The sequence below is a fragment of the Nycticebus coucang genome, chromosome 3, assembly GCF_027406575.1.
Source record: "Nycticebus coucang isolate mNycCou1 chromosome 3, mNycCou1.pri, whole genome shotgun sequence".
Classification (NCBI taxonomy): Eukaryota; Metazoa; Chordata; class Mammalia; order Primates; family Lorisidae; genus Nycticebus; species Nycticebus coucang.
In genome coordinates this window covers 116,581,493-116,609,076 of record NC_069782.1, presented here as the reverse complement: position 1 = coordinate 116,609,076, position 27,584 = coordinate 116,581,493, and the positions used below count along the sequence as shown (strand labels likewise).

Sequence of the window (27,584 nt, the reverse complement as noted above, 5' to 3'; positions counted from 1 at the left end):
TTAATATTTGCCTAGTTATTCCAGGGGAGCCCGTCTCCGTAACTCAGGATACAGGGTGGGAACCCCCGCGCCAGGCCTGCATCTGAGTTGCAGGAACCCACATGCCCACACTCACTGAGACCAGGACCACGCAGTTGTGCCAGTGAACCTACGGGGCACATCTTTGGGATACAAGAGGAAACCGGAGTCGTCGGAGGAAACCCCCACCGACATAGGGGGAATGTGTAAACTCCACACAGTGACAGTGGTCTGGTCAGGGTATCATTTTTTTTCTCCTCGATGTCATAACAAAATGACATTTTTTGAGGACTTGCTATCTGCCTGTGAATGTAAATAATTCAGTCCCAAGCCAGAATTTGGTCTTAGAATCTGAGTTGCAGTATTGGCCAGCTGGTCACTCTACCTTCCTCTCAGAATTTCAGTGTTTTTGTCTGTAAAATGAGAATAGTGCCTATCTTATTATGCTAGGATGAAGCTGGCAGTGTCAAAGTGGTCAAGAGGTGGAGATGGTGATAGTATATGACCCCATGTATACGCTGAAGCATTAGGAGAATCATCTCACACACATGGCACTGAAGTAAATTTCTTTTTTTTATTTTTTTCTCAAAACTTTCTTTTTTTTTTATTGTTAAATCATAGCTGTGTACATTGGTGCAATCAAGGGGTACAATGTGCGGGTTTCATATACAATCTGAAATATTCTCATCAAACTTTTCAACATAGCCTTCATGGCATTTTCTTAGTTATTGTATGTAGACATTCGTATTCTGCATTTAGTAAGTTTCGCCTGTACCCATTCTAAGATACACTGTAGATGTGGCCCCACCCATTACCCTCCCTCCACCCTAATCTCCCCCCTCCCTTCCCCTTCCTTGGCCCTTTCCCATAGTCTTGTGCTATAGCTGGGTTACAGCCTTCATTACAGCTATAATTTAGCTTCATAGTAGAGCTGAGTACCAAACACAACCTCAGAAATCTAGCGTCTTGACCAAGGCATCATCAAAACTTTCATAATGCAACACCAAGCCTGGCTTCTGCAGTGGCTCATTACTAAAACACAAGTTACCAGGACAAAGAAGCTCAACACTTGAGAAGGATGAGTGGATCCAGCTCCATCCAGGGAGCAGCTGGTGGAATGGGCAGATCCAGAGCTCTGGAGTCAGGCAAAGCCTAGTTTAAATGGCATCCCAGGGATTTGAGAAGACTTTTGTAACCTAGGTGGTACGGTGGCCACCTCTTACTCCTGATTTGGTATTGAGCATGGTGATAGACCCTTGGAGCTAGGGGATGTTTGCGAATCAAACACATCATTGTTATTGAACAGTGTGCTCTAAGTCACTTTGAAATGAATAGGATCCACTCGGAATACAAGGATAAGGGAATTTATAATAAAAAGTACATAAAGTGTAGTACTTCCCCAAATAGAATAGTTTGTAATTGTTAAGTAAAAGTTGAGCAAAGAGAGTAACATACAAACAGGTAGTTTGTTATGTATGTTCTTTAAAAAATACGCAGTAAACCCATGAGCATGCTTTAAGATAGTCCTTCCCCTTCCATGAGGTGGGTGACAACAGGCTCTTCACTGATAACAAGTTTGAGATCAATTTATGCGTGATGGGGCTGACATATAAACGGTGCCAAGTGAGTGATAGCTTTCTTTGTAGTGAAGTACAGTAGAATCTCTAGTTGGCCACCTCCCTACATGGACCTGATTTTCATAGACCAGACAAGTAGACGCACCACATGTACTAATCTCATGTAACTATCAGTAGGCCTAGTTCCTTATGTTGACCACCTCCATAAGTTGACTGGTTCGTTACAGTCCCGTGGGTGGTCAACGTACGGACCACCACTGTAGTTTTCTCTCAGAGGCACAGTTTAGTTTTATGCTTACAGCTTTTTAGTAAAAACACAAGAAACCACACTCCTCTCATATATATTGTACAGAGCATTGTTAAAAAAGGATTCTGTTTCTCAGTGCTCAGGGGGTAAATCCTTTAATCTTTTTTTCCTTTTATCAGAATTATATGGCCTGTCCCATTTCCCTTTTTGTCCTAGCAGAAATGTATAAAGAATTTTAATATGCAGTCATACCCATAGCATTACCAAGTTAAATTAAAATAATTTAATAAAATGAACTGGTAATGATGGTGTCATAATTTCAGATAAACCAGCCATTTGGCTGTGTCTTTAAGATTTTTAGATAGAAAAATCCCATATGATTTTATTTTTATTATTATTTTTTTGAGACAGTTCTCAGTTTGTTGCTATCGGTAGAGTGCCGTAGTGTCACAGCTCACAGCAACTTCTAAGTCTTGGGGTCAAGCAATCGTCTTGCCTCAGCCTCCTGAGTAGCTGGGACTACAGGCGCCTACCACAATGTCCAGCTATTTTTTAGAGACAGGGTCTTGTTCTTGCTCAGGCAGGTCTTGAACTTCTAAGCTCAGGCAATCCACCTGCCTCAGCCTCCCAGAGTGCTGAGATTACAGGCGCGAACCACCATGCCTGGCCCTAAAAATCCCATATGGTTTTAATTAAAAGAAATGCTAAGGCCAAAAAATACTGATAAAGGTCAGCTAAAATAGTGAAGTGGTCAAGTTATGTGGTCCAAGTGTGGCTGTCATTACTTAGAAGCTTCTTATTTAACTAGTGTGTACACATTAAGGCAGTCTGCAGTTTTTCAAGGGATATGATGATGATTGAGAAGCACAGTGGCTATTTAGGAATATTTAGTATGTAGATTGATTGTGCTGCTATTTTCTGCTTTGAAAAAAGTGAGGATTGGATAAGGAAATTGCAAAGGGTATTGCAGGAAAGCAAGCTCCTTTCTTACAGTGAGGACTGAAACATAAGCAGTTAGTCATTCTCTTCTGTGCCCTTAGGCATATGGTTTTACTTTGCTGAAAACACTTATTCTATGATACAGTATCGTAATTATTCTTTTATAGTCTGTCTCTCCATTAAACTATAGTTGGCCCAGCCTTTTTCTTAGTAACGGCTGTGTCAAGTACAGTGATGCAATGTATTTATATATATGTGATTCATATTTCTAAAAGAGTAGATTACAAGGCATTTGTTTAGGCCAGCAAATATTTTAAAATATTGGCAAATATTTTGAATATTCAAAGGGTGGAGAGAGGCAGTTTTAACCCCCAAAGTATAATGTAATATGTGTTTATTAAAAACATCAAAATGATTCAGAAAATCTGATGTTTTGTAATCCCATGTTTCTAGGACTACTAAATTCCGAAGAGTAGTTTGAATGGGAAAAGTAATCCTTCTCAGGCAGCCCTTCCCACGTTTCTCCTCTACATTTGTATCATGGCTAGGTATGAATATCCATGTGTATTTATTGAAGGCCTGCAGTATGCCTGGCGGTGTATTATGCCAAGGATGCAGTGGTGACCAAACCCTGGCCTCGGGGATGGCAGTTATATTCTGGAATATCAGAAGCAGACTTAAGTCTTAGGGTTTGCATGACTTTCTTGCTGTCTTCTTTTTTCTGGAGAGCAGGGTGACACATAGAAAAGTGTAAATAGAAAAAGTTTAGGCTTGGCGCCTGTAGCTCAGTGGTTAGGGAGCTGGCCACATGCCCTGGAGCTGGTGGGTTTGAACCCGGCCTGGACTTGCTAAACAACAAGGGCAAGTACAACAAAAAAAAAGCTGGGTGTTGTGGCTGGTGCCTGTAATCCCGGCTACTTGGGAAGCTGAGGCAAGAGTATCGCTTAAGCCCAAGAGTTTGAGGTTGCTGTGAGCTGTGAAGCTACAGCACTCTACTGAGGGTGACATAGTGAGACTCTGTCTCAAAAAAAAAAAAAGAAAATGTTTACACGTCATTGATTTGGATATTTGTGATAAGGATGCTGTGTTATCAACAACATTAGATAAGTATATTTTTATTACCTTTCCCGTCTCTCTATACCCCAAACACTGTCTGTCTTATGCCATTGATGTGTCCTTGTTTTCACCGTGTCCCAGCTTTAGAACCCAGCGCGTCACTATGGAAATCTAATCAGTTTTGGTTAGCCCTGGCACTTTGTAGACTGCTCACTTCTGACAGTGTTTCCAACGACCATTGAGACTGAACTGGATGATAGAATGAGATCTGTAGTAGAGTGTCAGTGTGGTGGCATATCATGATCTCTCAGGGATTTGGACTTCTTTAAAGCACAGTATGTGTCTGGGGAGGTAGAGATGGGTTACACTGAATGTTGCTCAGTGAAATTCCGGTTGGTGCCAACGAGCTGCTTTGTGGAATGGCTGTGTTTCTGACTGCCCCACTGGTAAATCTTTCAGCTGGTTGTTGTTAGTGCGGTCACTTAACCCCTGAGTGGGTCAGAATCCTCATTTGTAAAATCAGGATCATTTGACAAGCCCTTGAGTGGTGTTGCAGACTGGATAACATCTGTGAAGTGTCCGTTACAGGACAGAGTATGCTCTCAATATACAACACTGGCTTTTGTTTCGTAAGATAGAGGACTTTTAAAATTCTCTATCATTTTGAAACACAGATTTATCATACTTTTTGAGTTATAATAGTTTATGCTTATTGATATCTTTTTTTTTTTTTTTGAGGCAGAGCCTGAAGCTATCGCCCTGGGTAGAGTGCCATGGTGTCACAGCTCACAGCAACTTCAAACTCCTGGGCTTCAGTGATTATCTTGCCTCAGCCTCCTGAGTAGCTGGGACTACAGGTGCCCACCACAATGACTGGCTATTTTTTGGTTGTAGTTGTCATTGGTTGGCAGGCCTGGGCTGGGTTCTAACCCGCCAGCTCTGGTGTATGTGGCTGGCACCTTAGCTGCTTGAGCTACAGGCTCCACTGCTTATTGATATCTTAATGGATCCCCAATGTATTTCAAATCCTATAAATTGCATCCTTGGTGGCTCAGCACCTGTAGCTCAGCAGCTAGGGCACCAGGCACATATACTGGAGCTGGTGAGTTCGAACCCAGCCTGGGCCTGCCAAACAACAATGATAACTACAACCAAAAAAAAGCTGGGCATTGTGGTGGGCGCCTGTAGTCCCAGCTACTTGGAAGGCTGAGGCAAAAGAATTGCTTAAGCCCACAGTTTGAGGTTGCTGTGAGCTGTGACGCCACGGTACTCTACTGAGGGCAACATAGTGAGTGACACTCTTTCTCAAAAAAAAAAAAAAAAGAAAAATTGCATCCTTGGTTTATAGAACAAAATTATGGACATAATTGTGTCCATATGGCTTAGGACTGAGTCCTAAGCAACAGAATTATATTCATTTATTTTTATTATTTTATTTATTTAGTACTTAGTGCCAGGTGCAAGAACTAAGCTCTTTATATAAGTTGTCTCATTCAGTCCTTACAGTGAGAGCACTGGTGCACAGAGAGGTCTGACAAGTCATTTACTTGTTGAAGGTCACAGAAGTGTCATTAGAGGACCAGACATGTCTGACTTCTAAGCCCAGGTTCTTAGCCCTTCTCTTTTGCTGCAGTGTGTGTGAAGTAACTGAGAAGATGGCCTTCCAGGGTGACAGGCACAAACGTTCCTGGATGACTTTCCTTCTGGATTGCTGCAGTGTGTAAATACATCAATTTGGAGTTTAAGGACTTATGTTCTTTCTGTTATATGTCAAGATAGCACAATTCACCCACAGGCACTGCACTTTATTTATATTCCTGCTGGGTCCTTGACCACTAAGAATTCTTAGTGGTCAAATCTGGGGAGAGGCAGTATATCAAGTGCCTAAGAGACCAAGACCCTGCAACCAGACAGCCTGGAGTTAAATCACAGCCTAGCTATGTGCAGGCTACTGTAAGATAGAGCAATTAGGTTTTGTTTTTTTTTTAGGCAGAGTCTCAAGTTGTCACCCTGGGTAGAGTGCTGTGATATCACAGCTCACAGCAGCTTCTAACTCTTGGGCTTAAGTGATTCTCTTGCCTCAGCCTCCCAAGTAGCTGGGACTTCAGCCACCTGCCACAACGCCTGGCTATTTTTTTGTTGTTGTTGTTGCAATTGTCCTTGTTGTTTTAGCTGGCCCAGGCTGGGTTCGAACCCTCCAGCTTTGGTGTGTGTGTGGCCAGCGCCCTACCTACCGAGCTACGGGCAGAGCAGGTTATGTTTTTCTCTGTGTGACTTAGTTTCACATCTGTAAACTAGGGATGATAAATAATACTTTAAAGAGTTGTTATGAGGATGAAAAGAATAAATATTTATAAGAATATACACAGTGTAGTCACTGCCTGATACCTGGTGAGGACACTGCAAGTGTTTGTGGTTCATGATTAAGGTGGTGATGTTCTTTGAGCACAGCTGTGGGCTGGGCCATTGTGTCATCACTTTCTCCTTGGAGGCTCTGGTGCTCCACACACGATGTCAGTGTGTGTCCAGAGGGAGTGGGCGGCTATGGATAGGCTGCAGAGTTGAACACATGGCCAGTTCTTTTTCTTTTTCATCTTGAAGTTTTATTTGCCCCGTTGACCCAAACATTCTTGGCTTTAATAGATCCAGGGATTGAATAACTGGAAGAAGTTGGCCTAAGCCCAGATAAATTTATTTATCAATAATAATTGCTAACATTGACGAGGTCATGTTTGTGTGATAGGCACAGGCTAAATCTTAACTTATTCTTTCTCAAACCTCATGAGACAGGTATCATCCTGTTTTATAAAGAAGTGTCATGGGTGTTGTCCCTGTTAAGAAGTTATATTTTGAAGCTGGGCGTCCCCTCAGGTCTTCCTGAGTGACCTTTAGCTTCTAGTAAAGTTATATTCATGAGTATTGTTGCAATTCCCAAGGCAGAACCGTGTATTCTATTTGAATATCAATATGGGAATCTGCATGTTGGTCTTAACATAGACTGAATATACAGACTTCATATTCTTTAGCTAAAAATTCTTGCTTGGGGGGAAGTCTTTGTGTTGAAACTAAAATTCTCATGCTTTAGGTTAAAGTTTTCATTGCTGTATCTTTGATGAAAAAGGAAAAATCCCATCCTTTGTTCATAGAGAGTAGTGCTTAAAGTGATATTAAAATGGTCTTCCTGATTTTCTTTTCCCTAGGTTAAACTTTCTCTATGAATTTCGTACATCAAATTAGGTTTCAGTGATCTTTGCATTTCTACTTTTGATCCTCTTTCATTTTTTTTTGTTTTTCAACTTTTCCCAAAAGTATGGAGCCCAGCATGGATCTGGCCCTGGTTGATTTTTATTATGAAATGAGGTTTTCTGTCCTCCATCACAGTCAGGGTCTGTACACTGTGTGAGGTGGTGCCTGTTCTGAAATGTTGATTCTCTCTGACTGTCAGGGTGGCATTTGTAGGCAGCAGGTCATCAACATTCCTGCTCATGCCTTGCTTAACTCCCCAACTCCACAATCTGGAGCAGAAACGGCACCCTGGATCAGTGACATACAGGGCCCAGATGGGATAGAGCAGCCTTATGTCCACATGCTAATCCTCACTTACTCGATTTGTATAGGAGCCAACATGTTACCCCTAATAGAGGATCCTATTGGTTTTACAATATAAGAACTTCTTGAGCATGAAATTGATTTAATTTTGCAAATACTCCAGACTATTTGCTCTGAGAACGCTTCTTAATCTTTGATTTCCTACCTCTTTTTTTTTTCTTTTTTTTTTTTTTTTTGAGACAGAATCTTACTTTGTTGCCCTTGGTAGAGTGTCACGGCGTCATAGCACACAGCAACCTCAAACTCTTGGGCTTAAGCGATTCTCTTGCCTCAGTCTCCCAGATGCCCACCACAATGCCCAGCTATTTTTTGGTTGTAGTTATCATTGTTGTTTGGCAGGCGTGGGCTGGATTCGAACCCACCATCCTTGGTGTACGTGGCTGGTGCCCCAGCTGCTGAACTACAGGTGCCGAGCCTTCATACCTCTTTTTAAAAAATCATTCTTTATTCCCCCCACTACCTTTAAACATTATTTTGTTTGAGCTATGGTGTATATGCAATGGTCCCCAACCTTTTTGGCACCAAGGATCGGTTTCATGGAAGACAGTTTTTCCACAGATTGTGGGGGAGGCAAGGGAGATGATTTTAGGATTACTCAAGTGTGTTACATTTATTGTGTACTTTATTTCTATTACTATCACATTGAAATATATAATGAAATAATTATACAACTCCCCATAATGCAGAGTCAGTGGGAGGGAGCCCTGAGCTTGTTTTCCCACAACTAGACAATCCCACCTCAGCTCTGCGTCTGATGGGCAGGCATTAGGTCCTCATGCAGAGCGTGCAGCCTGCATCTCTCGTGAGCGCAGTTTACTGGAGGGTTTGTGCTCCTCTGAGCATCTCAGGCTGCCACTGACCTGACAGGAAGCAGAGCTCAGGCGGTGATGTGAGTGGTGGGAACGGCTATAAATATAGATGAAGCCTTGCTTGCTTCTCTGCTGCTCATGTGCTGTACAGCCTGGTTCCTGAAAGGCCATAGAGCAGTACTTGTGTGGCCTGAGGGCTGGGGGCACAGTATTACCAGACTGTTAGAAATTGCTGGCTACCCTGTCTTGTTCTTTGTTATGGGCATTATCATCGAGGAATTGGTGTTAGTTCATGTGTCTCTTTATGGTTCCCTCTTCTGAAGGATCTGATGAGTTATATCTTCTTCTTACCCTTTGTAGTGTTGTCTTGGGGTCACCATTCTGGGCCTCTTGTCTGGAAACCCCTGTTATACTATTGATTTTTCAGCTAAATATGTTTCATGCTGTTCATAATAAAAGGCCCGTTAAGTTGGCTCAGTCACTCCTGGGTGTGTAACATCGGGACCCTGTGCAGCCCCTGTGTGTGTTTGCTCTTCTGTAAAGTGGACTGACGATAACAGCACCTGCTTTACGGAGTTAGTACTGCCCTGAATGAGATAATGCATGTTAAGCGCCTGTCTGTGCCGAGCTCACATAAAGCACTCAGTGAGGTGAGTGACTGTGAAAGTGAGCATGGGGTGGGACACTAACCGAGCTCTGAATGGTGGTCATGAAAGATTTCCCAGAGGTTTCAGGCCCCAGTGAATTAGTCAGGGAAAGAAAAAGGTGTTTCCTGAAGGGGAAATGGGTGTGAGTGTTGCTAGTAGTGGGGCATAGCGTGTAGGGAGAGGGAGTGCAAGTAGGGGCTGGGAGCAGTTGTGAAGGTTTTATTTCATCAAGCTCAGGGGCTCTGGCTGAGTTCCTGAGATATGGAGACCTGCAGAAGAATTTATACTTAATTAGGGCACCAGACAGATGCAGACTCGAGGGAGACCGCAGAGACCTGTAAGAAGACTTTGCTAAGAGTCCCTGGAGGATGGGGACTGCCTGGGTGGAAAGTGGAGCGAAGGACAGGTTAGCACTGTGTTTACACCAGACGCTTGCTTCTGAGCTGCAAGGGACCTGAAGTAAAACCAGACGAAGGCATAGCTTGTCACACGTTGCTTCCTTTTGAGAAAATGAGTTAGATGGGCTGTAATTTCTAACGTGAAGACATCTCAGGAAGTAGCAAGAGGCCACAGGTCAGCCTGGCACACAGCCAGATCACGCATGTGCGTCTTCACGTGGGGGCATAAATCTACTGATTTGTGTGTGGGGAAAGACCTGTTCCCCATTTTTCTATGATTGCAAAATCCTCTTTTCTTGGAATAAGTGATAAAATACTATTCTTACTTGACAGTTTTCTTTTAATTAGCTTTGTAACTAGGGTTACAAGTTTTCTTTTTCACTATTTTCTGATCATTTTCTCAAGAGTTGTTCGAAATGGGAATGGAAATACATCAGAAAATGATTTATGTGAACAGGAATCTTCTCCCTACCCCTCAGTATATAAACAAGAAAAATGAAGAACAGAAACTCAACTACCTTTCATTGCTTTGGATAGACTCTAGTTTGTGAGTATGCGTGCGCACGCACATGCCATTTGGAGGAAGAGTTATGGAAGTAAATGCAAATGTATGTCACAGTGATAGCCAGCTGGCTATCTGAAGTCAGGGTCAGCTTTCTGGAAGGAATAGAGACATTCCCTGTCATTCTATTTGGACTGGCCTCACTGCTAGAGAGCATTTCTCTTGCCACACTGCTGCCGGAAAAGCACATGCATTTCTAAGAAACAGATAGTTGGAAAGTGAGTTTCTCTGAATTGTTGAAATGAAGTGCATTTATTATGTGTTGACAGTGTCTTATTCTAACTCTCCCTGGAAGAGCGGCCCTGTGTTCCTCAGTCATTACTTAATGATGGAGGCATGAAGAGAGAAAGAGAGTTAACAGATGTTGGTCTTAGCCCCTCCTGTGGTAGACAAGTGGAAAATGGGACAACCACCTCTGAGACAGAGGACGACAGGCAGCCAGGTCTGTGATTCTGGAGAGGAGAGAATCACATGAGGGGGCCTACAGTCACCCTGGTTTTCTACTTGTGCACTTTCCTTGCATGGTTCAGGGTGGCAGGCCCTGGCAGAGCATGATGGTCTCACAGCCCTGATGAAGGCGGGTAGAGGAGTTCCAGGCTGGAATTTGTATGGCAGGATGCTGGAGAGGAGGGAGCTTCTTGAAGGGTGAGACTTAGCAGAGAACAGCTGCTGCCAGGTTAAGAAGAGGGTGGCAAAGCCAAAGGCTGCGCATTAGTGAGAGAGGGGTCTGGCCTTGACCTTAGCCCTTCAGCTGAGGGTGAGGACCATACCTTGGAGTAAGGTCTGTCCTAGGGACTAAGGACATAACTGAAGGAGACCCATCTCAACCAAGCCTGACGGGATCAGGAGTACTGAATTTGGTTGCCACTGAACCAAACTGAATACCTTCTTATTGTCTGCCTTATAATAAAAAAGAAGCAGGGAAATGTGACTCCTTCAAAATAGAAAGTAATCAGCAGAAGCAGATAGTGACTGTAAAACAGTATTATACCAGATCTTGGTCTGTACCAGCATTCTCCATGGAGAGAAACTTCTTTCTGGAGATGAGACAACATCTAGGATAGGTACAAGGTAAGTCCAGATCAATTTTTTGTAAATGTCAGAAACTAAGGAAATAGAAGTAAGAAAAAAAAAAAGAAAGAAAGATGTGGTATGTAACAAAGCTAAGGGAGCCAGCTTGAAGGGACTCTTCCTGGGTAAGTCTGAGACCATTTGAAGCATCAAAATAATCAAGTATAGGTATAAATTATGAATCATTTAAAAAGTAGGACTTTGTGTATCCTGGCTTATCCTAAGTAGATAAATAGATGAACGAACCATGTAGAGTGCTGAGTAATCAGTGGTAGTACAGAGGGAATGCTGGAATCGAAACAGTCAGTGTGTTGCACCCATCACGGTATAAAGTTTTGAAGAGGCAGGTATCACAGTGGGTGCAAACTGAGGGGCTCATTTTGATGAGGGATGAGTTATTTGCATGGTCTGAAAGTGTCTTCCCATAGATGAATTATTAATTGCAAGGGGAAAAGTAATAATTTTTCCTTGGAGAAATTGGACAACACCTTGACTCAGTGATCAGAATAATTAACATCACTAAGCTGGGGAAGATAGACTTGACGTCCCTTCACATGTGATATCCAGACACGAAAATATCATGCCTGTAGTTTTTGGTCTGACAATGTATAATCTGAACTGAATCATCAGGAATCACCTGAGAAAATGTCAGATAAGTCAAAATGAAAATGTTCTATTAATATAAAATCCCCTAATATAAAAAAAGGGAGAAGCTGTATTCTTCTTAAGTGTCAATGTCATAAAAGACAAAGTAAAGCTGCGTGTTTTAGGTTAAAGGGAGAAAAATGGCAGTTAATTGGAAGAAAAAAAATTCCATAAAGGGCATTATTAGGTTAACTGAATATAGCAGCAGATTAAAATATTGTATCAATCTTAAATTTTCTAAGGTTGATAACTAAATCGGGATTATGTAAGAGAATATCCTTATTCTTAGGAAATAAATTATGTAGTATTTAGAGCAAAAGGGCTATATGTTACATGGAACTTGTCTCCATATGGCTCAGAAAAAAATTGAGTGTGGTGAGAGTGAGAGAACGATGAAAGAAGTGTGTTACATGTTGACCGTAGATGAATCTGGATAAAGAGGACATGAGTGGTCTTTGGGCTCTTATTATTCTGCAACTTTTCTGTGAGCTCGAAATTATTTCCAAATAATAAATTTTGGAAGGCATATTAAGGTTTTTCTTGACTGCCTAGGTGTGAATTTTCTACCCTTTGGGTTGTCTGTGTTAAATATATTAATCCTGTAGTAGTGTCTATGTCTTTAGCAGGCAGAACCAGTCCACACCTGTTGGCTAAGAGGTATATCTAATACAAGAAGAAACAATAAGATCGCTGTTCATGTTGAAAGTATTACTCCATTTGGTGTCATGGAAGACTTGGGAACAATGGTTCATGGAGCTGGGCTCCAATTCATTCTTTCTCACTTGTTGGTTGAGTGGTCAGGGAAAAGTTCCTTAGCCTTTGTGAACTTTAGCTGTTGCACGTTAAACTACTACTCATCTGTTCTCAAGATTGTAAGGCTCCAGTGAGAAAATGCATGTGAAAATGCAGATTAATAGTTTTGGTTAAAATAAGGCAGAGATTGTCCTTAATTGGCTGGTCATTTTTCCTATTAAAGATTGAGTTTTTACTTGATTGGTGATACAAGAGAGATTCTTTCTGCATTGGACGTTTCGGTTCCTTCTCATTGCCTCCTTTCTCATTTCCGGTCTTTGTTATTCCAGGCAAAGCTTCAGTGACCAAAGGAGTTGTGGACTTTCTGAATTTTAAAAACAGTGACATTGGAGCTCAGCAGAGTGCGTAAAAGGCAGTACAGGTGAGTCATGTTTCATTCTGAGATTGTATGTGAGGCTCTTTTGGGATGGGGAACTTCCAGGCCTATGTGGTGTCCCAGGGTGAAATCAGCCAAGGAGAGGCCCAGGTGGTTTGGGGAAAGTATGAGAAAGAACTGAAGAGGTCAGGTCCCTCTTCAGGGAGGCAAGCGACGTGGGCCAGCATGGCAGACATGTGTAAAACAAAGAGCACAGGAATTAGTATCATTAGCTTGAGTGACTGGAAATGACAGCAAAGGGTGCTGCTAGATCTGAAGTCACATAAACCAGGTGGGAAAGGTTCTAGAATGTCATTCGGGCCCAGGCTTTTTCCCTTAATTTGGAATTGCTTTTGATTGAGGCTTTTATCCTGGAAGACTAGTTAGTAGGACTGCCCTCTTCTTAGGAGTTGGACAGTTTAGACCAGTGGTGCTCAGAGTGATACTGGAATTTCTCTGGGATTTGAAGAATGAATCCAGGGACCACAGATCAGTGGTAAGACGAGATTTATTTTATAGAAAAGAAAACAGAACATCAGAGCTTCTGGCAGAGGGAAAAACTCAAGTCAGAAAAAAAATCTCTCTGGGTCCTTCGTCTAGGGGTTATATAGCCCTACAAGTGAATGGATACAATCCCTTTTGTTCCCAGGCCTAGAAAACCTACATGAAATTGGCCAGGCCTAGGAAATGGAGAGATTTTCTTCAGCCCAGTGCAAGGGGAGGGATTCACTAAGGCCCTGGTGTCTCACTAGCAGGTGTCTGGCTCCTCTGGCTTCTGGAGCCTCCTGCTGCCTCCCCCCACCCTCCTCCCAACACACACACACACACACACACACACACACATTCCTCTGCAGCAACACTGCCAGGGCAGAGGCAGCAGGTCCTCCCCTCAGCACTGCAGGGTGCCACCCGCCCTGTATCAAGAGTTCCAACCAGAGATAAGAGACAGAGTTTGAAGTAGAACATGAAGGTCAGCTGTTGATTTCCATTGTGGCACATGACTACTGTGACTGTATGTATGTCCAAATAATATATTGCTTAGTTTTGCTTGTTTTTAAGCTTGAAACGAATGGTATCTTGCATGTAGTATTTTTCAACTTTTCTTTTTGTGTGGCTTGGTCCTGTTGTCAGATTCACTTGTTGCATGTGATGGTGGTAAATTAATTTTTATGATTAAATACAGATCTGTTGTGAGAATCTGTCAAAGTTTATCTACTGTCTCATTTCCCTCCAACATTTGGTGTTTTGTTGCCAGAAGAGTGGGTGTAAATGGTGTATCATTGTCACTGATTAATAGTGAGATTGAATACCTCGTTTTTTAGTATCCCTTGGAGAACAAAGTTAATGATTTTAATGTAGACAAATTTTATACTTTTCTTATATGGCTTAATACAGCTTATTTCTGTGTTTTTCTTTTTGAAGTATAGTTTGAAATTTTCTTTTAACTGTGTGTAAATGGTATATTTTCATTGCTGATCTTTTTGTTCTTTTGTGTTAAAGTTTTTATTGGTTTGTGTTTTAATTTTTTCTCTGCTGATTTGGAAATCATACATTCTATTTCTGTTCTAACAGTGTTTGAAAGTACACTGTGCAAACTTAACAGTTTTAAAGTTAGTCATTATTTAAGGTATTCTTATCCCTTAAAAGACACCTAATGAAGACTCTCCTTCTGTGCTTATGTGCTTCTTTCTGTATTTCAGTTCTGTTATTTGTTTCACTTTACCAAGTATGCAATTGTTATTGTTTAGAGATGGCATTTATCTAAGTTTAATTTCTTGTTTTCTTTCCTTTCTCTCCTTTGATGATACATGTGGGTATTTACCTTTTTCAGAATCTTTTATTCCTAAGACTCTCTTGGTGGTAACCTCTCTCGGTGGTTTTTGTTTCTGAAATGTCTTTATTTTACTGTGAACAGTTCTTAGTTGAACATTATTTTCTCCAGCATTGTGAATACACTGTTTCATTGTCCTATAGCTTCATTTTTCTATTAGGACATCTGTTAGTCTTTCATTTGTCTTTTTTTTTTTTTTTTTTGGAGACACAGTCTCACTTTATCGCCCTTGGTAGAGTGATCTGGCGTCATAGCTCACAGCAACCTCCAACTCCTGGGCTTAAGTGATTCTCCTGCCTCAGCCTCCCCGGTAGCTGGAACTACAGGCACCCACTAGAACACCCGGCTATTTTGTTGCTGTTGTTGCAGTTTAGCTGGGGCCGGGTTCGAACCCTCCACTTTACCCACTAAGGTGGCACCTTATCCACTGAGCCAGAGGCACTGCCCTCATTTGTCATTTTTTAGTAGATGATTTCACTTATTCTAAGTTTGTTTACTTGTCTTTCTGCAATTTTGCTATAATGTGTCTATGTACAGCTTTCTATTTTTAATCTTTATTGTATTTTATGTATCCATAGATTAATTTTATTCATCTGCTCTGAATTTCTCAGCTGTTAATGCCAGAAAAATGTCTCTTCTCTGTTCTTTCTGTTGTCCTCTGGTTTTGCATTAATGGATGTTAGGACTTCTCTTTTTATCCTTCATATCTTTTTACCTCATATTTTCTTTCTTGCTTTTCTTCACTTTATCCTGGATAATTTCTTAAGATTTGGCTTCTAGTTCAATAATTCTCTCTTCAGCTGTGTTGAATCTTCTGTTTAACCAATCCATTGAGTTTTAAATTTCAATGGTATATATTTTTTGTTTCTAAAATCTTTACATTTGCTTTAAATATGCCTAAATATTTTTTGATGGTTTCTTTTTGGTTGCTCTTTTTTTTTTTTTTTTTGCTTCATCTTTCATATCTTTAAACAACACCTAAGAAAAGTTATTTCCTATCCAGCATTTGATAATATCAGTATTTGAAATCCTTGGGGTTCTGAATTTCTCTTCGTACTTCTTTCCTAGTGTGCTTGTTGAGTTTTGATTATGTACTAGTATTTGTTCGATAATTGTGTCTTGGAGTCTTCAAATAGTTATTTCTTGAAATCTGTGTGTGTTTGTACTAGCAGCCAGAAGGATGCTGCAGTCCCTGCGCCATTTTGGTCCCCTTTGGAAACCTGATGTCAGGTTCAGCTTTCCCCACCTTGGTGAAAGCTGGAGGTACAGAAGCCTCCTATCTGGTATTCATAGTTGCCTCCAGGCAGCTTTGGCTTTCTTTTTTTTTCTTTCTTCTTATTGTCCTTTGTTCAGATCTCAGGACAAAGTTTATTTTTAATATTTTCATGGGATATATTTCTCAACTTGGAGATGACCCATCTAATTGTAACAGGAAGACCTTATAAATATCTAATCTACTATAATTCCTGAATTAACCATGCCTGAATAATCTTTAAAAATTAGTTTTCTGTATGTGCCCTTTATCAATTGTTTTTTAAAACCTTTAAACTTTAAATGGCAAAAGGAAAATATTAGAATAGTGATCTTCTTAAAAGCTAGCTAAGTCGAACTCAACCTAGACCTCCCGTTTGATTCTGCAATCCCATTACTGGGCATTTATCCAGAAAGAACAAAAAAACCTTTTATTATAAAGACACTTGTAGGGTGGTGCCTGTGGCTCAAAGGAGTAGGGCGCTGGCCCCAAATGCCAGAGGTGGTGGGTTCAAACCCAGCTTCCCCCCGCAAAGACATTTGTACTTGACTGTTTATTGCAGCTCAGTATACAATCGCTAAAATGTGGAAGTGGCCTAAATGCCCCTCAACCTAGGAAAATTTGGCAAGCTGTATACCATGGAATACTATTCATCCATTAAAAAAAAATGGAGATTTTGCAACATTTGTATTGACCTGGATGGAGGTGGAGCACATTATTCTTAGTGAAGCATCACAGGAATGGAGAAGCATGTATGTATTCAACTTTGATATGAGGACAATTAATGACAATTAATGACATGATGGGGGGGGAAGGAAAGAGCAGACAGAGAAAGAGGGAAAGAGTGGGGAAAGGAAAAGAAAAGAAAATAGTGACTAATTCTCACATAAATTGGATTTAATTTTGACCAAAGTACATTATTTGAGCAATACTTTTTAATTTTTTTTTTCCTTGCAATTTTGGCCGGGGCTGGGTTTGAACCCACCTCCTCTGGCATATGGGGCCAACACCCTACTCCTTTGAGCCACAGGTGCCACCCTACTTTTTAATTATTTTTAATTCAACAGGAAGACCTTAATTTAAAACCAGGAATTTTTAATTCAACTTGTTAATATGTTGTTTAGGATATTGCATCCTCATTTATAAGTGAAATATGTTTGTAATTTCCCTTTATAGTATATTTTTTCTAATTTTAATATCAGGTATATAGATATGATATTATATAGACCAGATGAAATAGAATGAATTTGAAGCATTTCTTCTTTTTCTGTTGTCTATAAGATTTGGCATGATCTTTTTTTTGAAATTATCTTCTATTTTTATTTATAAATATTAGGTATCTATTTTTTGAAACTTTGGGGAAAAAAAGAAAGTGTAAAGAAAAAAGGGTTGAAAGCAACAAATGTTAAAGGCATAAAATCATAGTATTTGACTCCTCAAAAAAAAGAAAACACTAGCCAACCCACATCATATGCTATATCCTTCCACACTTGCCTGGTTTCTTTTTCTAGTTCACCTATTGAGTATTTCCTCCCTTTGAAGTTGGAATTACCGTTCTTGGGATAACTCATCAGAAGGGAGTACATGTGCAGCGTCAATTCATTATGCTGCCCAATCTACTTTCTGTCAAAGTGTCATTTTTCTTTCTGTTCAGAATCCTGCATATGAAAGATTCAGTGTGGCTCTTTCCTTGTGGATCCCTTTCTTCCTCACATGCAGCGCAGAAAGCAGATGTTTGCTGTTGTGAGTGATAGGTGGCATCTCTGTGAGCTCCACATTCTGCATCTCCTTAACAGGCATGGAAAGCAGTGTGAAATTTTTGGTGTCTAGAATGTTAAAGTTGCTTTGGGCTTTGGCACATGAAAAAACTTCTTTCAAAATGGATGTCAAATGAGACTGTTGATTTACTAGTTTTTATTCATTCTGCAGCAGACTAATCACCTGTCAGCAACCATACCTTGCTAGAGGCTACATAGATTTGGGGATGAAAGTGATAGGTTAGGTGTCTCTAATTTGTAAAAGTCTTTGTTTTGTAGCTTACAGGTAGGATTTTTGTAATGCCAGTGTAATCAGGGAAAAGTCAGACACTGAAACCATTCCTAGGAAGTGCTTAGTTGCATGGTAGAGGTTCTCTGAGAAATTGCCTGCTATTGGTCCCACACTTTCATGTGGGAAATATAAATATCAGAAAATTCTGTGGCTTTTTCTCCCTTGGATAGCAAATCCCAATGAGTAGTAACTTACATCTGTATCCTTCTATTTTTGGGTTTTTCTTGGCTGGCAGTTCAGGCACTGCTGTTGGTTTTTGCTTGCTAAATGGGGGTTGGGTTAGCTGAGCACCCCAGAAGCTCATCTGGGGAGCTGGGAAGCAATGAAAGTAGGATGGAGAAGCTTGCCAGATGGCAGAGTTTCCCAAGGGGACCCTGTAGGGCTTCCCAAGGGGACCCTGCCAGGCATCCTGGGCTGGGGAGCCATCTGCCTCAGTTGATCACTGTTTGGGTGTAAGGAAAGAAACCTGATTGCTTTCACGCAGCTCTCTTGTCTTGGGTCTGGGCAGCGCATTGGCAGAGCAGTAAGTGACCCTGTGAGTCTCTCAGTTCTCCTTTTTTCTTGTAAATGTATCCCTTTAGGGCGGCGTCTGTGGCTCAGTGAGTAGGGCGCCGGCCCCATATGCCGAGGGTGGCTGGTTCATACCCAGCCCCGGCCAAACTGCAACAAAAAAATAGCCGGGCGTTGTGGCGGGCGCCTGTAGTCCCAGCTGCTCGGGAGGCTGAGGCAAGAGAATCGCGTAAGCCCAAGAGTTAGAGGTTGCTGTGAGCCGTGTGACGCCATGGCACTCTACCCAAGGGCAGTACAGTGAGACTCTGTCTCTACAAAAAAAAAAAAAAAAAATGTATCCCTTTGAAGATTGTGATTTGGATCATTAGCAAGATTTCTTTCCTACTGTGAAATTATGACTCTGGTCACAGCAAAAAGATGCAGAAAACAGTTCAAGAATGGGGTCTTGCAGGTATGTCCAACTCAGGGTGTTAAAAACTGGTACCTTTACTCTATACATATTCTTCTTAGTAAAGTATCTCAAGAATGGTAAAAAAAAATTATCCAATGTACTCAACACTAATGTGAAACCAATATGCAAATAATTACATGCTCATAGGAATGATAAAACACAAAAATGAGGGGATGGGGAGGGGGGAGGCCGCTTGGCCAGCTCTCACCTAATGTGCACCAGGTGGTGGGTGTTCAGCACACCCCGTGGGCGAAGGGCTCTTCTACAACTTGAACATTGTAACCTAAAAATTCGTACCCTCCTGTTAATTTGAAATGAAAATGAAAAACAAACCAACCCTGGGCCTGTCACTATCAAGACAGTGACCACGAATAGCCTTTGGTGGCCGCCCTGTCATGTGTGCATGTGACCCCAAGCACTGCTTCCTGTGTCTCTTGTGTGTTCGTCACAGTCATGTTCCTCTCCGGGGAGAATCGTTACTCATCTCTCTCTGACTTGGCCCTGAAACACTCGGCCATTTGTGACATTTGGCTCCCTTCTTACAGAAAATAATGAATTAGTGTATTTCTAAATAAGGTTTTGAAAAGTTAGGATTATTTTAAATACCTTCCTCTTCAACTTGTCTCCCCTCCTGCTTACCAAATTCACATCTGAATGCTTGTAGTCATGTTCTTTATTTGATGCCTGCAGAATAATTTTTTTCTTTGCTACAGAAGAGCTTAGGGGTTGCAGCATGGAATGGGAGAATCATATTAGGGTTCCTCATAGCCAGACTACCTAGGTTCAAGTTGAAGTTCATTCTACTTACAGTCTGCAGAACTTTGGTTAATTGCTTAGCTCTTCCGAGTTTTATTTTCTCACACCTAATAACTGCTTTGATGTATTGATGTGTTAGAGCAGTGGTTTTAAAATGCTTTGGTTTTCAGACCACTTCATGCTCTTACCAAAACCCCCAAAGAGCTTTGCTTCTGTGACTTATCTCCTGCTGACTGTGGCAGCAGAATAAGGCCTCTAAACCTGGAATGTATAGCCTGTCATAGCAGAAGACTACAGATGAGGTTAAGTTAATGATCTTCAGATAGGGAGAGTACCCTGAATTATCCAGGTGGATCTTGTGTCGTCATAAAAGCTCTTAGTGGGGAACAGGAGATTCAGAGTCAGGGAAGGAGGTGTAAGGATTGAAGCAGAGGCTGAAGTAACAGTGCTGCTGGGAGGCTGACCACACTATGGAGAGGTTCACGGGGGGCACTCTTCCCTGTGGACCCTCCTGAGAGACTAGCCCTGACAACACCTTGTTTTTATTCCTGTAAGACCTGTTTTTGGACTTGTGACTTTCAGAATTACAAGTTAATAAAATGTGTTATTTTATAGCCCCCCCAAATTTATAGCTGTTACAGCAACAATAGAAAAATAATACATATATTTTCTATATTAGAAATTAAAAGTGAGAAATTTTAAAAGTACTTAATTCATTTAAGAATAATAAAAAAACCCATTACAAGGCTAGGCGAGGTGGCTCACGCCTGTAATCCTAGCACTCTGGAAGGCCAAGGCAGGTAGATTGCCTGAGCCCAGGAGTTCGAGACCAGTCTGAGCAAGAACGAGATGTGATCTCTAAAAAAAAAAAAAAAATAGCTGGGCGTTGTGGTGGGCGCCTATAGTCCTAGCTACTCGGGAGGCTGAGGCAAGAGAATCATTCGAGCCCGAGCGTTTGAGGTTGCGGTGAGCTATGATGCCATGGCACTCTACCCGGGGTGAAAAAGTGAGAATCTGCCTCAAAAATCAAAAACAAAAAAAGCCAAAGGGGGAAAAAAAACCCTCATTACAGGTCAGCATACATTACCTTTTAATGAAGGATAATTATTTTCCAACTGTAAATGAGAAAAGTATCACTGTGTTACATTTTTGTACATCTCTTTAACGTCTGGCTGGATGGGTTGTCAGCGTTTGCTTCTTCAGTCAGCATATTGTGGTGTCTTGGATATCAAGTAGCCTCTGAAAAACGCCACTAAACACTTGGGAGAATGAGCCTTAAAAAGCCAAATAGTGCCTTAATATTATTATGAAAATAGTTTTGGCCTCATGGGTCTCTAAAGCATTTTAGAGATTCCCGGGTGTCCCCAGATCACACTTTGAGAACTGCTGGCCTAGAGCAGAGCCACATGGCCACACCTGGCTGAAAGGGTATGGGGACAGCAGTTCTTATTATGGGTATCGTTAAAAACCTGGGGGTTCTTTCTGTTAGAAGGAAGAAAGGGAGAGTGGATATTCAGTGACGCTTAGCAATTTCAAAGACTTCTTATATCAAAGTTTGATAGCCTGGTGGATAGACAGTCACCAAAATGTTAATTTCCCTTCTTGACCTTGTGTTAGCTAGGAGAAATGCACCTCTCTGTCGGACTGGGACTGCATTGTTCAGAAGTGTCTGACAAAACACAAAGGCCGGTAGGCAGAAGCATACGTGCGTAATTGCAATGAATTGCATTTTTATCATTTGTAGATAAAATAGATGAAATATCCTTTGTTTGGTGCTCACAAGCAGCGTTTTGATATCTTGTTTGGATCTTTTGAACTTAACAATATGCCTTCTTTCCTTCGGTAAGAAGGTTGGAATTGAAGTAAGGTTTAAGACTCGGCTTTGATTTCATTTTTTTTATTCCTCATGGGCTTGAAAATACATGGAGGGTGATGTTTTCTTTGGGGTCATTTTGTAAATAGCCCCTGCTGTTCCCTGGCAGTGTCCTGTTGTTGAAAAATAACCCAGTTCCACTTTCTGATGTGAAATAGCACTTAGAAATATTTGTGCTAGCGGGTGCCTGTAGTCCCAGCTGCTCGGGAGGCTGAGGCAGGAGAATCGCGTAAGCCCAAGAGTTAGAGGTTGCTGTGAGCCGTGTGACGCCAAGGCACTCTACCCGAGGGCGGTACAGTGAGACTCTGTCTCTACAAAAAAAAATAAATAAATAAATAAAAAAAAAATAATAACCAAGAATGGAGAAGCATGAATCCTATGTACTCAATTTTGATATGAGGACAATTAATGACAATTAAGGTTATGTGGGGGGAAGCAGAAAGAGGGACAGAGGGAGGAGGGTGGGGCCTTGGTGTGTGTCACACTTTATGGGGGCAAGACATGATTGCAAGAGGGACTTTACCTAACAATTGCAATCAGTGTAACCTAACCCTCAATGAATCCCCAACAATAAAAAAAATTAAAAAAAAAGAAATGAACATCTGAAAAAAGAACATATCAACTCAAAAAAAAAAAAAGAAATATTTGTGCTAAATTACCTTATATTTTTTAAAGATGTCTATATTAAATAAATATAATAAGACAGTTTGGGCTTAAGTGGCTTTATTTTGAGCTTAATGTAAACCTTAATGTTGATGTCATTAATTGATGACTATGTGTTAATGCTGTTCTCATCTTTAATCAAATATCATAATACCTTTTGGGTGAGTCTGGAGCTGTTAATTCAACCTCTGGGTCAGAAGAAGCCATCGTGTTGTCCACACCTTGGGCTGTCCGTTTCTTAACTGAGCAGGTTGGAAAGGGCAGTTTGCATGTGGGATGGAATGAGGGTGGAGAGGAAATTGTAGGGGCTTGGGATACTTGTTGGGAACAACCATGAGGTCCTTTAGGTGGTCAGAAGGCCACACTAGTTTCTGGTGACCTTTCCAAACTGGAGCTGAGAGGGAAAGTTATACTTGCTTTGCTGTTTTTTGCAGAGACCACGGACAGCCGTCTTGCAGTTGCCAGTTTCTGTTTTACCTTGTGATGCTCTGTGCTGTCAGGAAGGAAGGGCTGTCTTGGTTGAAACCTTAGTTACCACAGAGAGTGGAAGCATTTCGTGTAGCTTGAATTTGTGTGACTGGGGATCTGCTGGTACTAAGTACCTGGTATCTGAGAGGCTCAGTGTTTTTGCCAAATATCTTGTAATGGTAGCATTTATTATCCACATGTGGACATATGCCGAAATTATAAGCAAAACTGGTGAAAGGGCATCTCTGTACAATTTTTAGGTATATTTCAGATCATGACCTAGGAGCTCTCTGGGCTATCTTCCCTGAAGACTTGCTAAGTTTTCCAGTAGTGGGGAAGAGTAGCTGGGCACAGGGCCCCCCTCTTCTCCAGATGTCTATGGTATTACCCTGGGCATTGCATGGTGGCAAAGGTCAAGGTGCTGGGTAAGAGGTAGCCCTCCTTAAAAGCCATGTAGTGATTGTAACAGCTAGTAGTTTGGGAAACAGTGGCCAGAACGATTTTCTGATACTTTAAAATTGCAAAACAAGTGTTTTGATTTGGGATTCTTGCACTTACAAATCATCAAACAGTTTCTGTATGTGGCAGCTCAACTAATGCAGGGCCAAGAGTAGTGTCTTCTTTTACCATCAGCTTTTGGGCAGCCTGCAAGCTTCCTGCTAGCCAGACCAGGAGGCATTGCAGGTTGGGAGCCAACCCTCCTAGGCTCTCAACCCAGGCCATGCCCTATTTACAAAGAGCCCCCATAGGGTTTTGGAAGTGGCATGCAACAGGTTAGAAAAGATTAGGATCTCTCTGGAAAGAGACAAAAGAAGCATCTATAACCTGCTATTTTCTTTTTCTTTCTTTCTTTTCTTTTTTTTCTGAGACAAAGGCTCTCTTGGTCACCCTCTGTAGAGTTCTGTAGCGTCTTAGCTCACAGCAACCTTAAACTCTTGGGCTCACGCGATTCTTTTGCCTCAGCCTCCCAAATAGCTGGGACTATAGGCGCCTACCACAGCACCCAGCTTTTTTTTTTTTTTTTTAATTAGAGACAGGGTCTCACACTTGCTCAGGCTGGCCCTGAACTCATGAGCTCAGGCAATCCACTGCTTTGGCCTCCTAAGTGCTGGGTTAGGCGTGAGCCACCGTACCCAGCCAATCTAATATTTTCTGAAAAAGAAAATGTTTTTTACCTTGCCATGGGAGTCAGCTACTGCAAATACTTACATTTTTTTGGAGTTCCTTTTCTCCCCTTACCCAGCTTTTGGCAAATGCCTTTAGAAACGAAGTCATGGAGACAGAGCTTGGCCTTTCTCTCCCTCCTTTCCTCCTCAGAGTATATCTGCTTTCCCCCTCTGTGTATGCCAGACTGGTCAGGTGCTGAGCTTTGTGATGTATGGGCAAGTCTATTTCCTGCGCTCTCACACCATCTCCCACTGTCCGCCCCGCCCTCTCTCGGGTGCCCAGGCACCCTGCTGTTAGGTCCAGCTACTCTGTGCTACACTTCTTGAACTGGGCTGCCTGTCCCATGCCTCTGAGAGGTATCTTTCCTATTAAGACCCATCTGCTTCATACTCTGCTCCCTCAGAGTCCTGCTGTGAACATTATAATCTGAGATTCATAACTTGCTTGTTGACAGAGTGTGTTTTGACCACCTACTGTGTGTATGGGAGCTGGGGTGCAGATATTAGGAGATCTAGAGGTGAATCAAACTGTTGGGGCTATGGATATTGAACAGGGAGAGAGATATGTGAACAAATAGCATTAAAGACTAAGAACAAAAATGTGTACGGGCTACAAGGGAAGAGAGAGCAGTTTGCCTTGAAAGATTTTATAAGCATGGATCCCTCAGGCAAAAGGAGCGGTCATGCCAGGCACTGGCCAGAAATGGGTTTCTCTGTCCCCACTTTTTGATGGGACTTCATTGTGCCTAGTCCAAAGCGGAGGGAGACATCTGTACCTGAAGGATTTCTAGAGGTGGAGTTTGCCTTACCGTGGCAGATGTTTGGAAAAGAACCCTTTGGGACAGATACAGGTCTATGGGTGTCTCTAAAGTAACGTCACTCGGGTAATTGACAATTCTGTATATCATTTGGACCAGGCTCTGACCTAAGGAGAAGATTAGTAGTTTTCAGAGAAGTTCTTAGGCCCTGAGAGTCTTCCCCTTGCACTGTTCTGCTTTCAGAACTTGTTGGTTGCATATTTAACACTCCCTGGCTCAGATACATGGATGCCCTGTTCCTGTGGAAGGCCTTAATGCTCAGTCTGGGGATGGAGCCCAATTACAAGGACTTTCCTCCCTGTCTTAACCAGCTTGTGCTTCAGTCTTGCCTTGCATTTTGATGTTTCATTCGTGCATAGTATTTTCACTGTGCGTGCGTGTGTGTGTGAGAATCTCTCTTACCCTAAGTTCTTCTAAAGCCAAGAAGTACTGTTCTCTTGTTCATTTTATTCATATTGCCTATACTGGCCCAACACACTCCTAATACTGGTAGAACGTAGCTTTTTAAATGTTTGAGGTGCTTGTATGTACATTCTCATTTGATTTTTTACTTAAAAAAACAACTCACAGAATGAGTGACTGTATTTTTTAAGAGGGCTGCTGTCACACCACAATTAGGGGTGTGTGCCCTGCCTAAAGCCTGAGTTGGGGGGCTTCTGGCTGAGTGGCTGAGGCCTGTGGGGGCACGGTGGGCGCACCTCAGTAGACCCACTGTACAAAGGGGCCCTCATGGGATCTGTTGTGGAGGGTTAAGTAGACGACCTCTCGGCCCAGACTGAGCTGGACTTACTGACACCAGGGGAGCCACAGGTTTGGAGTCTCCAGTTCTCTAGTTCTGAAGTTCTCCCAGGTATCACCACTCTAGGTATCAGCATATGGGGGTGTGAAGCCCCCAAGGATAGTGTAAAGCTATGTAGTGTGGCTTCTCCCTAAGAGCTTTGCGTCACCAAGTGTGTGTCTGTCATTGCTGGCTTAGTGTTGTTGTTATACCAGCTGTTGGCTTTAGCTGGCTAATTTGGGGACGGGGGGAGGTGGTTGTATTATACAGTAAATTCAGTTGGATGCAAGTGATAAAATTTGCCACAGGGATCCGTAAAAGTCAGATGCAGTTCAAGGTGCCGGGGTGAACCCCACAGCTCTCACTGTATTCCGCTTGCTCTGCTGGACAGAGTGTGAGCAGACTTGTGTGTATTGCCCCTCTGGAGTGTTTGATAAAGGAGTGTAAGAGGCGCCTGCATTTTCAGACTGTGGAGCTCAGCTCGGGCTGGCCTGGGCCCAGGGCCTCCGTGTTCCCAGGCTTCTGCCCCTCAGAAGGACTGCATGTGCGCTGAGAGACAAGGGCCTTGTTGTGTGAATTTAGACCAGTGGCAGCTGCAAGAAAGAAGAGTGATAAAGTCCTTCTGTTTTGCTTTTGCTCAACTCTAACCAGTACTTTAGGATTTTTATAACTTCGCCATGCTCCTTAGGAAAGCTTGACTCGGGACATTTCTTCTGAGGGTTTCTTGGACCATCTATGAGGAACGGTTATATCTGACAGAAGGATGATCTGATAGGGATCAAGCTGTTGGCCAGACCTAGTTGCCAGTGGGCTATGTGATCTTAGGCCCTTCTGGGGCATTTCCCCTCTCTGGGCTTATAAACTGGGGATGCTTAGTGGTTCACACTCGGTACCAGCACTTTAGATACTCGTACGTTTGATACCAGAACGTTGAGTCCTAAAGGACCAATTTTGCAGAGGTTTTGAGCCTGTGAGACTATTCCGTACTCTGGGTCGGAGCACTTACTCACTCGGATCATATGTGGTTGCCAAGATCCAGTTCAGGTGAGTGAGGTAGTGTGTGGCGGGCACTCTGCAGAGTACCTGGCACCTGGTAAGGGCCCAGCTGACGCTGGCTGCCAGGAGCACTTGAATGGCGTGGTCCGGGAGAGTCTTGCACACTGGCCTTGCACTTGCTGCCACGGAGTAAGTGGCTTCCATTATCTTCAAGTTTTAAAATAAATTCTGAGTAAGTGTGGACAAGCAGCCCATCACTTTAATTTGCTTCTCAAATTGTGCTTGTGATTGCCCTGTGTGGTCTTAGGGGTAGGCAGCTTCCCTTTTTAGAACAGAGTTCAGTAACCTAAAGTGAAAAACTGAACACAGAGTCTGACAGCTCACTTCATTATTTCATTATGGCTTTTTCACAGTTTCTCACTTTTTATTAGGAAGAAAACCTGCGTGGCATAGATGATAGAGTGAAAAAAATGCAACTGGATGTTTTCTTTGAGAAGAGCGCACAAAAGCATGAGAAGGGGGTTGAATTCCTTTTCCAGGATTTCTTGATCTCTTTTATTTTTTAGGCACTGTGGTTCTTTCCCTCCTGGAGATTAGTTTATTGGGGGAGGTCAGATATTAAATTACAGAAATAACGATTTGATTATGGCTGTGATTAGTGCTGGGAGAACTATAGTGTATGTTAAGTGTGTAATGTGGGATCTGCATGTAATGTGGAGATCAGAAAAATCACCCTGGCGAAAGGACTTTTAGTTTGAGGTCTGAAGGGTTAGGGGGAGAGTATTTCAGGCCAAGGAAAATGGGGAAGGCAAGTCTTCAGGTAGAAAGATGGGGAAATGGAGAGGGAGGATCCCAGCTCAATGTTGGTCCTAAGCAATTGGGAGAAAGGAGGTGTCTTCTACGCAGGCAGAAAATGTGGAGGATTGTGGGTTGGGTGGGGGTGGCGCAAGCAGGGACTTCTCTTCCTTTTTGGGGGGGAGCTCTCACCTGGACATGAATGGTTTGCTTACTGTTTTTGTCAGGCCCCTGCTCAGGTGGCCCCCTTTTAGGCATGCTTTCCCTGCCCACCGTCCTGCTCGTTAGCTCCCGGCATTGCCTCACAAACTGCCCACTGTGAGCTCCGCTTCAGCTCAGGGCTCCCTGTGTCTCTCCGGCTGTGTCCACAGGACCCGGAATAGCGCCTGCTCTCTAGAATGCCTCGGCAAACACTTGTTGAATGAGTCATGA

The 27,584-nt window shown here is 42.3% G+C and overlaps 1 protein-coding gene across 14 annotated transcripts in view; it reads left to right on the top strand.

The window, feature by feature from the left end:
- Nucleotides 1–27,584, top strand: part of SGMS1 (sphingomyelin synthase 1) — a 297,687-nt gene that overhangs the window by 89,834 nt on the left and 180,269 nt on the right. For all 14 annotated transcript variants that reach the window (XM_053582627.1, XM_053582640.1, XM_053582635.1 and 11 more), the window contains one exon: nucleotides 12,661–12,752. The gene's annotated coding sequence lies outside the window, so the exon portion shown is untranslated. The remainder of the gene's footprint in view (nucleotides 1–12,660; nucleotides 12,753–27,584) is intronic.